Source organism: Schistocerca serialis, chromosome 3 (genome assembly GCF_023864345.2).
Source record: "Schistocerca serialis cubense isolate TAMUIC-IGC-003099 chromosome 3, iqSchSeri2.2, whole genome shotgun sequence".
NCBI lineage: Eukaryota > Metazoa > Arthropoda > Insecta > Orthoptera > Acrididae > Schistocerca > Schistocerca serialis.
The window spans coordinates 868,561,998-868,566,139 of NC_064640.1; positions in this window are offsets into that span (position 1 = coordinate 868,561,998).

Sequence of the window (4,142 nt, forward strand, 5' to 3'; positions counted from 1 at the left end):
CATGATCAAGTGTAACACCGAAACAACACTGGCAGTTACCAAAATGGTGGAGTTGCCGCATCTTTCCCAGCCATACATTACGCAGGAAGAGGTTAAGAAGAAAAACAAAATTGTAAGCACAACATACGTGCGGGAGTACAATAAAATAAAAAAATCGATGTTCTCCGGTTCTTTCACGGACAATGTAGGCTATATATTCCAACGTTGTAGCATTTTAATGAACTGTCATTTGAGGACCAAGTAGAAGAAAATAAATTTTCGCATACTTGTGTCTTATTTTTCAAAGTGAGAACGCAGTAACCCCAAATGTGTTATTAAAAGTTTCACTGTTCATTCGCAGAAAGTTGATATAATGATCAGATTTAGAGAGCGATATTTCCTTGAAGAGGTTTTGTGTGTGTATTCCTATATTGTTTTAAACCATTCTCTGGACCAGTGTCTTGTTTTCTTCTCCTTCTTTGAGCACGGCGAAAGAGTCAGTGTTAGAGGCGTTTTATCTGCGTTTGTAGACATTCCCACTTAGAGTCAAAATACAGCGTACATGAATGTGTACTCCAAAAGTGAGGTTAAACTGACAAATTTTCGTGGTATCTGCAAGAGCTTGTTTGACAAATCAGCAGCTTGATAAGAGCGAATTTAGCAAACAAGTTTGATTGTTTACGTGGGCCAGTAAGGACCCCAAGTACGATCGAATAAGTTGTTAACTTTACTAGGTTTGTCAAAAATTTGACCATTTATGCCACTCTTTGACGAGTATGTCAAACATAGACGGTTTGACGTGCCTGAGAGAAATTTTTATTGACGGAAAATTTGACAAGATGGCGTATTAGTGAAAAGGAATTTTATCACAATTTATCTCACTGTATCATGAACTTAAAACAACTATGGAAACTCCAGTCAAGGATAAAAATAAAAACAGCACTGGCAATTATGAGAATCGTAGAGGTGTCGCACCTTTTTCAGCCATATATTAGGCAGGAAGAGGTCAAGAAGTAAATCAACATTCTATGCACACAATACAAGCGTGAGTACAAAAAAAAAAAAAAAAGAAATTCTGCGGTTCTTCCACAGGCTGTGTAGGCTGTGTGTTTCAAATGGCTCTGAGCACTATGCGACTTAACTTCTGAGGTCATCAGTCGCCTAGAACTTAGAACTAATTAAACCTAACTAACCTAAGGACATCACACACATCCATGCCCGAGGCAGGATTCGAACCTGTGACCGTAGCGGTCACGCGGTTCTAGACTGAAGCACCTTTAACCGCACGGCCACACCGGCCGTCGCGGCTGTGTGTTTCCACATTGTGGTACCGGTATTTTAATGAACTGACTCTGAAGGACCAAGTAGAAGAAAAAAATTTAAAACATTTGTGTCTTGGTTGTTGATGAGTCTTCCGGGATGTGTGGCCGTGGGTGAAGAAAATTTTCGATTTCTAACGTTTCGTCCAGAGCTGTGCTGGACATCTTCGGAGGTGCTCCTGGCGACACTGAGTCTCGCTGACTGAACAGCCAGACGTCGGAGAGCGACATAAATACAGTGTAAAGTGGGCGCCGTCGAATTTACACATGATAAGCGTCGTTAATCTTTGTCAGATATAAAACTGAACTATCGATCGTCGCCTGTCAGGGATAAAAACTTATCTACTGATTCTGCGGAGCCACTGTCCACATATAATTGAGTTTCATAGTTTCTTATTTCTGTTAAAATTATCACTAGGCTTACATATTTCGATGGCTTCTCTATGTAGTCGTGGATAATAATTTGTCATAGAAAACAGTGCGAACCAAAAAGTTTTTCACTCATGGCCATACAGCCCGGAAGACTCATCAACAACTATGACATCCAGTCGCGAAAGCTTTCATTTTAGGATTTGTGTTTTCCTTTCCAACTAGAGTGTGAAGTCACTCTAAACAACTTATTAAAAGTTTCTTTGTCCATGTGGTTAAAACTGATATAACCATCAGGTTCTGGGAGTAGCATTTCCTTTTACAGGTTTTCATGTGTATATTTTAAATCATTCCCTGGACCAGAGTCTTGTTCTCTTCTTTTTCTTGTAACAGGGAAAGCTTTGGGAGGGTGTAAATGAGAGGATCTCCGATGGAGGTGGTTGGAGGTGCAGACAATGTAGACAGTCACTCTGTTGCCAAAACTCTTTATTAACAACCATACGCAGAGCAGTGCATCTGAAACAGACAGACAATTGGCATGGGAGATGTCCCTCGGGTGCAAGAACGCCGGCACAGAGGGGAAGCAACGTGGGACACCACGATGGGCAGCAATGAGGCAGCTGGTAGTTGGGGCTAGGCTGGGGAGCCCAGCAGAGCTACCCAGGTGATGAACAGGCTGGAGAGCGGCAGAGGGTGATGACGGTCACCCAGTGGACAGAGCTGGCTGGAACTTGCTGCACGGTGCAGACCATGAGGTGGTGGCAGATTACTGGCCATCTGAGCTCAGGCCGTCAGGCAGCAGTTACAGTTCACAGCCAGGAGGCGACGGTTGTGGGTATGCTATAAGTTGGACGATGACTGGCATGGGCTGTGTGCCACAGTATAGTCCAGCTGTTCCATGATGATGAGATGGACCTGGGGGTTTAAATACTGCTGCCCAGGGCTGAGTTTGTGGAATAGTTGCGTTTCTATGTCATTTTCAAACCTCTGGACCCATGGTCAATGACCAGGATCCTGCTGTTTTATGTGGTAGTGCGTCAAGCTGCACAATCTTCCCGAAAGCTGCCCCCCTTCTAACAGCCGTGTACCGCAAGTCTCTAGAGGAACGGAGGGTTCCAAATGATTGGAAAAGAGCACAGATAGTCCCAGTCTTCAAGAAGGGTCGTCGAGCAGATGCGCAAAACTATAGACCTATATCTCTTACGTCGATCTCTTGTAGAATTTTAGAACATGTTTTTTGCTCGCGTATCATGTCATTTCTGGAAACCCACAATCTACTATGTAGGAATCAACATGGATTCCGGAAACAGCGATCGTGTGAGACCCAACTCGCCTTATTTGTTCATGAGACCCAGAAAATATTAGATACAGGCTCCCAGGTAGATGCTATTTTTCTTGACTTCCGGAAGGCGTTCGATACAGTTCCGCACTGTCGCCTGATAAACAAAGTAAGAGCCTACGGAATATCAGACCAGCTGTGTGGCTGGATTGAAGAGTTTTTAGCAAACAGAACACAGCATGTTGTTATCAATGGAGAGACGTCTACAGACGTTAAAGTAACCTCTGGCGTGCCACAGGGGAGTGTTATGGGACCATTGCTTTTCACAATATATATAAATGACCTAGTAGATAGTGTCGGAAGTTCCATGCGGCTTTTTGCGGATGATGCTGTAGTATACAGAGAAGTTGCTGCATTAGAAAATTGTAGCGAAATACAGGAAGATCTGCAGCGGATAGGCACTTGGTGCAGGGAGTGGCAACTGACCCTTAACATAGACAAATGTAATGTATTGTGAATACATAGAAAGAAGGATCCTTTATTGTATGATTATATGATAGCGGGACAAACACTGGTAGCAGTTACTTCTGTAAAATATCTGGGAGTGTGCGTACGGAACGATTTGAAGTGGAATGATCATATAAAATTAATTGTTGGTAAGGCGGGTACCAGGTTGAGATTCATTGGGAGAGTGCTTAGAAAATGTAGTCCATCAACAAAGGAGGTGGCTTACAAAACACTCGTTCGACCTATACTTGAGTATTGCTCATCAGTGTGGGATCCGTACCAGGTCGGGTTGACGGAGGAGATAGAGAAGATCCAAAGAAGAGCGGCGCGTTTTGTCACCGGGTTATTTGGTAACCGTGATAGCGTTACGGAGATGTTTAATAAACTCAAGTGGCAGACTCTGCAAGAGAGGCGCTCTGCATCGCGGTGTAGCTTGCTCGCCAGGTTTCGAGAGGGTGCGTTTCTGGATGAGGTATCGAATATATTGCTTCCCCCTACTTATACCTCCCGAGGAGATCACGAATGTAAAATTAGAGAGATTAGAGCGCGCACGGAGGCTTTCAGACAGTCGTTCTTCCCGCGAACCATACGCGACTGGAACAGGAAAGGGAGGTAATGACAGTGCCACGTAAAGTGCCCTCCGCCACACACCGTTGGGTGGCTTGCGGAATATCAATGTAGATGTAGAT